This window comes from Salvia hispanica, chromosome 1 (assembly GCF_023119035.1).
Source record: "Salvia hispanica cultivar TCC Black 2014 chromosome 1, UniMelb_Shisp_WGS_1.0, whole genome shotgun sequence".
In the NCBI taxonomy this organism is placed as follows: domain Eukaryota; kingdom Viridiplantae; phylum Streptophyta; class Magnoliopsida; order Lamiales; family Lamiaceae; genus Salvia; species Salvia hispanica.
The window spans coordinates 6,307,600-6,318,092 of record NC_062965.1 but is presented as its reverse complement, the minus strand read 5'-3'; the positions used below and the strand labels follow the sequence as shown (position 1 = coordinate 6,318,092).

Below are 10,493 nucleotides of genomic sequence, written 5' to 3'. Positions count from 1 at the left end.
TACATTCAACTCCGTTTGGGAGACACTCCCCCCATCGACCCTAGCAAACATAAGTTGGGTAATAGCTCGGTGGAGGTACCTCAAAACCGGGTTGCGGATCGAAGAAGACTTGGCATAGCCCACGGCGTGCTCGTGCTCATTCGTGCCTAAAATTATATTCCTTAGAATTTTATTTTAATACATGTGTGAAATACAATAATCCGTAGTTGATTTGTAATCGTCCTTGTTTTATCTTATGTACAAGGTCTAAGAGGGAAAGAGTAGTTGATGGTGCTGATGATTAAATGTGCTCAACAAACGATACTTGTACATAAAAACAAAACAAACAACGAAATTGGACAGTATTGAATTACATGTGCTAAACAATGTAAATCGAAAAATTGACTAATGTAAATCTAGAGTAATGATAATGTAAATCGTTACTAAGTGGGTTGAATAATATGTTACTTAGCTATTACACAATGTCAAATACCGATATTGACAAATGTTGGATTCATAAATACCCTCGGTAAGACAACAAGATATATACCAAAAACACGAAATACATTATAGATATATACCAAGTTACATTATGTACATATTCCTATATTTCAGTACAACTCCAACAAACATGACACGATTACATTGCCTTCATGATACTAAAATATTGCCGTGCAAATACAAAAAGACATTAATCACAAAACAATTTGAACAACGTATATTCACTAGAAAAATTGCAACAAATTAAAATTAAAAATGGAGTGGCTCAGACGAGACGTGAGAAAAAAGTATTGTCCCTGACCTTCAAGGTGTCATAGAGCTGGGATTAGTAATCTGATCATCACTGCTAAACACCATTTTTTTCGTTTATAAACAAAATGTATATACTAATTCACATAATTGAAATATTTGCTCTGATAGGATGAGAATCCCTGTTCAAAAATTGCGGCTTTATCTCCATGAACAGGTACGGACTAGGGCGAAGGCCGAAGGGCAAGAGTGGCAGCCTCCTTAGTGGTTAGAAAAATTGCAACAGATTGTAATTTACAAAGTTGCAATAATTTATAGAACGGAATACACTACAAAAATCATACGCATAAACATTTTTTACATTCCTCCATCGTTGATAACCGCGAAATACTCTTGAGATGGTGAACGACGGAGCAGAACTTCTTGCTATGTGTGGTTGTGTTTATGTTTACGGAAAAAATCTCCAGAGAAAGAGCCTTCCGTGATTTTGATTTTGTTTCAGTTAAGGCAAATCAATCTCGCTAAAAATAAGAAACGTGAATCATGGATACTTAAAAACTGCCAAAATATATCAATACCATCCTTACCCTTTTATGCTTATTATAATTATTAAATAAAATACAAATGGCAGTCAAATCCACCGTCAGATTAAGAAATTGAATGGGTGAGATTTAATTGGACATTTGACATAAATTGGGTTATGGATTTGAGCACTCCCATATATATATATATATATATATATATATATATATATATAGGGATGTGATCAGGTCCATAAGTGAAATTCTGTCAAAAATCAAAGCAAATCTCAACCATTGGATCCTGTAATGTAACCGTTAGATTAATGCCACGTGTCACCTAATAATGTAGATCGTGTAGTCTAATAATGTAGCTCGGCTAATAATGTAACACGTTGTAGTCTAATAATGTAGATTGTGCAGTCTAATTATGTAGCCTAGTTAATAATGTAACGCTTTTAGTGTAATAATGTATCTCGGGTATTATGATCACAACCATCTAATCTGAGGATCCAAGGGCTGAGATTTGCTTTGATTTTTGACAGAATTTGCCTTATGGACCATAGTGCGCCCCTATATATATCTATATAGAGTCCCATTATCCACAAATCCACTCTTAAAGACCGAACCACCGAACCCTACCAAATTAGGGCTTTTAGATCTAGTATTTTATGGATAAGATACAGAAATTTATAAATTATTTTCGCCTTTATCACGAGCCTATTTTAATTCATCTGAAGGTAAATAAGTCATACTAACATGATACGAAGATTTAAATTCGTTCCAGAATATATTACTTCATTCTAGTAGGTTTTTACTTCATTCCAGTACGTAAATGTGGTTTCGCCGTCGCGTGCCGTTCTTTCTCTCTACAATATCTATCACCAACGCCATGGCGCTAATATGGTTTAATAAACACATGGAATAATGTAATAAATTATTGGAATGAAGTATGTGTAGAAGCATTTGAAGTCCTACTGGAATGAAGTAAAAATCTTATCCAATGAAGTAATAACGTTTCCGAATGAAGTAATAAACTCACTTGAATAAATTGCATTTTTAAATGTTAATCAAGCAAAAATCCACGTCAATGAATTTGAATGAAGCATATGTTGAATCATTTCAAAACCTACTGGAAGCAAGTAAAAACATGTTGTAGTTTCAAGGTATTACGTACAGAATGAAGTAATAAGCCTATATAATGAAGTAAAATGGGCTTGTAATGAAGCCGAAAAATTTTCACAGCAGCACATCTCATCAAAAAAACTAGATCTAATGGCCCAGATTTGGTCTCTAGTTCGGTCTTTAAAATTGGTTCGACAATGATCACAACTCTATATATATATATATATATATAGTCCTACTAACCACAACTCCACTCTTAAAGACCGAACTAGAGATTGAATCTTGACCACATAATCTTGAATTTGATGGAATAGATTAGATAATCAAAGGTTAATTTTCGCACTTCATTATATACTCAATTTACTACAACTCGGGGGCATTTTTGTAATTTCATAATTAGGGTAAAAATTCAAAAATTTACCATATCTCCTCTCACGCGTTTTTCACCGCATCTTCTTCTCTCCTCTCAAAACTTCTCTGAAAAGATAGTTCATCTTCATCTTCCATCGATCATCGATCATCGCCGGCAATATACCACTGAAATCGACTATAAGTTCAACATTTAATCGGTAGATTAAGTTGCAAAATGGTCGATACTCGGAAAACTTCTACCGAAACTTCTGGACGCCAGTTGAGTTCTGATGAAGGTAATACACTTTGAAGCTTTGAAAACTTCTTACTCTTAAGTTAATTCATCTAATTCCTAACCTAGATTCTTATTTTCGTCAAAATAGTAAGGAAATATAGTCGCAAGCAGCCGGCTAAATCAGAGATGATCAAAAAGTCAAATCGGAAGCCGGATGCAGATGCTGGAAAAAAAATTACAGATACAGAAGGTAAAACCTAGGAATGCTTGTTGACTGTTGGATGCTTGTTGCTAGAGAATCTGTTCATTAGTATTCTGTTGTAACTGAGATCGAGCTTGTTGTTATTTGATTCTGTTGCTTATGATTGTTCTTGATCATGAACCTGTTGGAGTTGTAAAAGTTTGAGTTCTTTTTTATGATTGTTCTTAATATAATGAAGTTATCAATCTACTAAATGAAGTAATATACACTGACTTGATGTATGTAATTAAAAATAATCTAAGCTATTGTCTATTTACTGTGTTGCATGGGTTTAGGGTTTTAGGATTAAACTCAGCTACTGTGTTGTTTGCACATTTAAATGAGTTATATGTTCTAATAATTGAAGTAGTAAATTGGTAAGGTGAAGTAATAAATTGATATAATGAAGTAATCTATCTACTAAATGAAGTTATCATGTAAAAGACTTAGAAATAATTATGTGCCAGAAAGTAAAAAGTGAAATCTAAGCTATATAATGAAGTTAATTGTGTAGTTAATAAATAACATAGTATTTATTGTGAACTATCTGTAATTGTGGATGATATGTTAACCTTGATTATGTATTGATTATATAGGAGGTAAAACTTGCTTGTAATGAAGTGATAGACATTAAATATGAACTATCTATTTAATGTGTTGCATGGTTTTAGGATTAAACTCAGCTACTGTGTTGTTTGCACATTTAAATAAGCTGTATGTTCTAATAGTTGAAGTAGTAAATTGGTAAGGTGAAGTAATAAATTGATATAATGAAGTAATCTATCTACTAATTGAAGTTATCATGTAAAAGACTTAGAAATAATTCTGTGCCAGAAAGTAAAAAGTGAAATCTAAGCTATATAATGAAGTTAATTGTGTATTTAATGAAGTAACATAGTGTTCATTGTGAACTATCTGTAATAGTGGATGATATGTATATTTATTCTGTAATCTTGTGTATAGGTGAAAGTTCCTTACAAAAGAAGAAGAATGCAAGTATTTCTTTACAAATCCTCTCTAAATACTTATGCAAGTACCTCATTCATACACTTTATTACTTCATTAATGTTGTCTGTTACTTCATTTATACACTTTATTACTACATTCATGTTAATGCACACATCAATAAACATACAAACTGCTATATGCAGCTGACAATAAATTGAAGGCTCTAGAGAAGAGTATTACACCAACAGAAAAACTACAAGGTTTAATTCATAAACTCACATTATATTTTGATTTAATACAACATGTCATTTTATCCATTGACTAAAATAGTCCTCTTTTTTTTCCAGAAATGTTGAATATGAAGAATGTAGCTGGTGGTGATAATACTTCAAAACAGCTTGCTAATGAAGAATATGAAATCAATGATGAATTGCGTACAAAGAAAAAACATGACAAGCATCTAGCAGAAGGACATAAAAACAGAGGTATATCAAATGAATATTGGATTTTTGTTTCATATTTAATATATGTTCTATTGAAATTAACTGATAAATCTATAATGGAATTGTGTAATACCATATTGAAGTACTATAGTGCTCTTTTTTTTTTTCAGAAATGTTGAATATGAAGAAATTATCTGGTGGTAATAGCTCTTCAAAACAGCCTGCTACTGAAAATCCAGATAAAACAAAACAACCATCAGGTTTGCAGCATATGTAAACAAGTTTTAATTATTCAATAAAAAATAATAATATAGGTGACTAACATAGATAAACTGACATGTTTTAATGAAGTTATTGATGAATTGAGAACGAAGAAAAGACATGACAAGCAACCAGTAGAAGAACCTCAAAACAGAGGTACTATACAAGTGTTTTCAAATATGATGTTATAAACTATGATCTACTACCCTTCTGTGTGTTTCACTTCCTTGTATCTGGAATTTCTTTACTCGATATTGATTATATTGTAGTGCAGAAAGAACATTTAAAAATGTGCATTATTGGCATCTCTTTTGATATCATTATTGGATAGTATTGAACTATACTCACTAAATATGAACTAAATTAAGTATGTTATGAAGTATTTTTGACATGTTATTGAAATAGCTTAATGATACAACAAATTTTAGTGTTAAACCTTAAGCGGTAGTAATGAACTATATTTAATAAATAATGAACCAAATGACCGTCAGTAATGAAGTAAATATCACATTTTATTGAAATATAATGTTAACTTACTTCATTAAGTCATGCGATTGCTTCATTACATTAGTTTATTACTTCATTTTGTCATTCTATTACTTCAATCAGTCATGCAATTTAGTGTTAAATATGATGTTAACCTTTATACATTTAATATCATTATCATTATTAATTATAAACATATGTTAGGTATGAAGAGGAGAAGGGGAAGTGAACCAGAACATACTTCACCTAGTGGGGAAGATGTAAATAGAAAGATGGTAAAGAATGCTAAGAATGCGTCTAAGAATGTTGATAAAGTTGTTGCAATTAAGGGCACATGAGTTTCTGACAGAGTTCTGTGTCTTAAAAGAGGTCCCACAAAGTTTGTTGAAGCAATAAAATCTCTTAATGAGGAACAACGAAAGGCAGTAGAAGATATGGGTTTTGGGGGTCTTCTTCTTTTCAATTTGACCTTTATTCCAGCAAAGCTTGCATATGAGATACTAGATAATTTTGATAAAGATACATGCGGAGTAAAGTTCAAACAAGGAATACTACATATCGGCGATGATGATGTCCATGCCAAGCTTGGTTTACCAATTGGTCATTTGAAATTTGAAAGGAATGGACATCAAAAGTTGGACAAATTCATCAACGAGATTGCTGAATCTTGTAACCGAGCTAGAAAAAATATGGGCCCTGATATGTTTATGAAAAAAATGCTAAGTGATGCTGAAGGTGGGAAAATGTTCAGGAAGATATTCTTGATTTTATTAGACAAAATCTTGATTAACCCCTCTGGAGACGGATACTTGACAACACAGATTGAAGAGGTAATCGATGACATTGATAATGTCAAAGATTATAATTGGTGCGGTTATGTGATTGATTCTCTCCTTCATGCCCACAAGGTTTGGGCTAAAGACAAGAGCAAACCATTCACTGGGCCAGTTTCATTTCTGGTGGTAAGTAACTAAAATATATAGCCTTGAATTAATTTGTTTTAAATATGAAGTATTATTTAGAAGTATCGAGCTAATGCTAAGTTTCATTTTGTAGCCATGTTATGTTGATAGGATTGTTCTTCAATCACGGCTCGTCACAAGAACATTCCCAACAATCAAGGGCTGGACAAGCAAACTGCTAAACAAAAGACAGAAAGTGGAGCTTGAGTCTGGGCCATTTGGAAGAGGCATTAAGGAGGGTATTTTCAATCATCAAAGAAGTAATCTGTTTCAAGGGGGTATAAAGCATGACATTGGCACCTTATCTTGCATAAAAGGAAGTGATATCACTGCTGCTGCAAAACGTAGAAAGCACTTTATCAAAGTTATGGGAATTGCAGCTGATGCATTAAGTGAACTTATGAAGAATATAGAAGAAGAAGCAGAAGAGGTCAAGAAAGATGGATGCTCTAAAGTTGCAACTAAATGCTCATTGAAAATGATGGGCGTGCAAGAGATGGGAGTGCAGTTGAGAAAGTAATGAAGGTGGCAGAGCAAAGAAAAAGATGGGACACTGAAGGTCCTTCGTTTGATTTAGGATTTGAGGTTGGTGGAAGGAACGTAAGTGGATGAATGACTTCTTGGTTGAAAACTTGGATGTTGTAGTATGAGAATTTTGTAGTGTTGTAATTCATATAAATAATGGCATGTAACTAACTGACTTATTTTGATTTGTATTTGGGGATGAACTAAACTTATTTTGTTGTAAAATATGAAATGGTTTTTGGAACTAACTTGTTGTATTTAGGCAATGGAGAACAGTTATTCATTGGATTTTGTTTGTATTGCTGTTTATAATTGACATGTTGATAATACACCGTCAAGGGATATATATCCCGGGAACTATATCTTCGAGGCTGTACAATTCATGCCCGTAGATGATGTGAATAAGGTAAAATATTACCTTGCTTTTTATTAAGTCTGTTTGAAGTAATATTTCAGTATAATGAAGTAAATATCGTACTGAATGAACTATTTTTTACCTTGCCCTTTATTAACTCAGTTTGAAGTAATATTTCAATATAATGAAGTAACTATCATACTGAATGAACTGTTTGTTATATAATACTACTGGTAGGGTCTTAATGTACAAATGGCAGATGTTACATTGCCATCAAACTTCAGTGTTGACGCAGGCCTTATGGATAACTTAAATGCTAATACAATGGAGAAGGTAAAATCTTAATTTTCATAAGTATACATCTCAAACAATGAAATAGCTTGTCTTTGGAATAAATAATTTTCTAAATCAATACCATGATTTGAATACATTATGTGTTGTTCAACATGGATCAAATGTGAGATTGCATATAAATGATGAGCCAAAGGATGATGGAACCAAGGTATAAATCTAAATACATGATTAAAAATCTTTATCACCCTACTACACACAACATACAACAATGTGACATGATCCCTTTACTTGTTTGATCCATGTTTACAAATGTCAAACCTAACAAGCACTGAAATTTTTTTACTTCATTATATTAATAATTTTATCCATTATGTAGAAGATCCAGTTCATTATGAATTAACTATCTTATTTAATGAAGTATTTTGTTATGTTATTCTACTTACAGTATCTTAGTATACAAATGGCAGATGTTACACAACCATCAAAGTTCAGTGTTACCTTGCCTTTTATTAACTCTATTTGAAGTAATATTTCGTTATTATGAAGTAATTGTCGTACTGAATGAACTATTTTCTACCTTGCATTTTATTAACTCTGTTTGAAGTAATATTTCAGTATGATGAAGTAACTGTCATACTGAATGAACTATTTTTTATATAATACTACTGGCAGGGTCTTAATGTATAAATGGCAGATGTTACATTGCCATCAAACTTCAATGTTGACGCAGGCCTTATGGATAACTTAAAAGCTAATATAATGGAGAAGGTAAAATCTGAATTTTTAGAAGTATACACCTAAAACAATGAAATAGCTTGTTCTTGGAATGAATAATATAATGAATAATTTTCTAAATCAATACCAGGATTTGAATATATTATGTGTTGTTCAACATGGATCAAATGTGAGATTGCATGTAGATGATAAGCCAAAGGATGATGGTACCAAGGTATAAATCTAAGTTAAATGAATAAAAATCTTTATCACCCTACTACACACAACATACAACCATGTGACATGATCCCTTTACTTGTTTGATCCATGTTTACAAATATCAAACTTAACAATAACTGAATACTTTTTACTTCATTATATTAATAATTTGGTTCATTATGTAGAAGATCCAGTTCATTATGAATTAACTATCTTATTTAATGAAGTATTTTGTTATGTTATTCTACTTCCAGTATCTTAGTATACAAATGGCAGATGTTACACAGCCATCAAAGTTCAGTGTTACCTTGCCTTTTATTAACTCTATTTGAAGTAATATTTCGTTATTGTGAAGTAATTGTCGTACTGAATGAACTATTTTCTACCTTGCATTTAATTAACTCTGTTTGAAGTAATATTTCAGTATGATGAAGTAACTGTCAAACTGAATGAACTATTTTTTATATAATACTACTGGCAGGGTCTTAATGTACAAATGGCAGATGTTACACACCCATCAAACTTCAGTGTTGATGCTAGACTTATGGAAAACTTAAGAGTTAATCTAACGGAGAAGGTAAAATAACAATTTTAGAAGTATACATCTTAAATAATGAAGTATATTGTCCCTAAAATGGATCATTTTCTGAACCACTACCATGATTTTAATACACCGTGTGTTGATCAGCATAGATCCAATGTGAGATTTCATAAAGACGATGGAACCAAGGTACAAATATAATTTACATAATTAAAAATATTTATCCCTCTACACACAACATAAAACTATTGAAATGATCCTTTTTCTTTATTAATCTATGTTTATGAATATCAAACAACAGTGCATACTTTGTACTTCATTATATTTACAATTTAGTTTATTATGTAGAATATTAATGTGGATGCGGAAATTGAGTCAGTGTTGAATGCTTATAAGGATATAGACATGGATGATGATTTCATGGAAAGTGGTTTGGTTGGTAAGCCAGTGTCAACTGAGCTCATTGTTTACAACGCCAATAAGGTATAATAATTGATTTATTTATTTCATTAATTATTGCATCCATTAATTGGTTGGTAAACCAGTGTCGACTGAGCTCATTGTTTACTGGAAGCTATAATAATTGATTTATTTATTGTATACAATAGATCAAAACTTTGAAGGAACGAATGGATGTACGTACTAGAAATGAGAAAACTGTGTCTCATGCATTGAGATCTCCATTCAATGAACGACCAGTTAAGATTACAAACAAGCTCAGTAAAGATGAAAAAGAACCATATTACTGGATTCTTACAACACATAAAACAGAAAAGTATGATTTCTAAATTGTTTTCTAACAGTGTATCACATTATTTTTACTGGTATGTGAAATTCTAACATATATTAAAAAATATGCAGACTTGAAATTGTTTATGACGATGACGTTGTAAAAGTTACAAAGATGGAAATGTGTTCCTTGATACCTAGCGAATTAATTGTGGTTGGCGTTATAGATGCATGGGCTTCCTACCTCAATAATATGGAAGAATTCAGATCACTGTACTCATTAAGACGCCTATTTTTCACCACTTATCCATGTGTAAGTACATATTATTTAAATTTAAATAATATTAATTGTTGTGAAAATCCTAACTATGTTAATATACAGTTGTATACAATTGTTACAAAGCCTCAAAACATGGATGTCAGCAAAATCATTGCAAACTTCTGCAGCAACTTGGACAGAGAGTTGAAGGAAATACCAAATTTCAAATGGGAACATGTGGACACGGTACAAGCATCATTCTGCTGCATCTTAATTTTTTATGATGTATTAATTTGAAAAAATGAAGTTAAAGCTATATTGTATAAACCTATGAAGTAATTAATTGGCAAAATGAAGTAATAAATCTTAATAGTGAAGTAATACACTCTAAATATGAACCATCTATTTACTGTTTTGTATGAGTTTAGGGTTTTAGAAATAAACTAAGGTGCTGTGTTTTTTCATATTCTTCAAATATTTAACAATACTTCATTCTCCCAGTTTTTTAATTCATTCGTGTGATCTTTTACTTCATTACATAGGTCTTTTTCCCCATAT

The 10,493-nt window shown here is 31.6% G+C and overlaps 1 pseudogene; it reads right to left on the bottom strand.

The window, feature by feature from the left end:
• Nucleotides 1-737: 737 nt before the first annotated feature.
• LOC125202905 lies at nucleotides 738-835 on the bottom strand (annotated as a pseudogene).
• Between the last annotated feature and the right edge of the window lie 9,658 nt (nucleotides 836-10,493).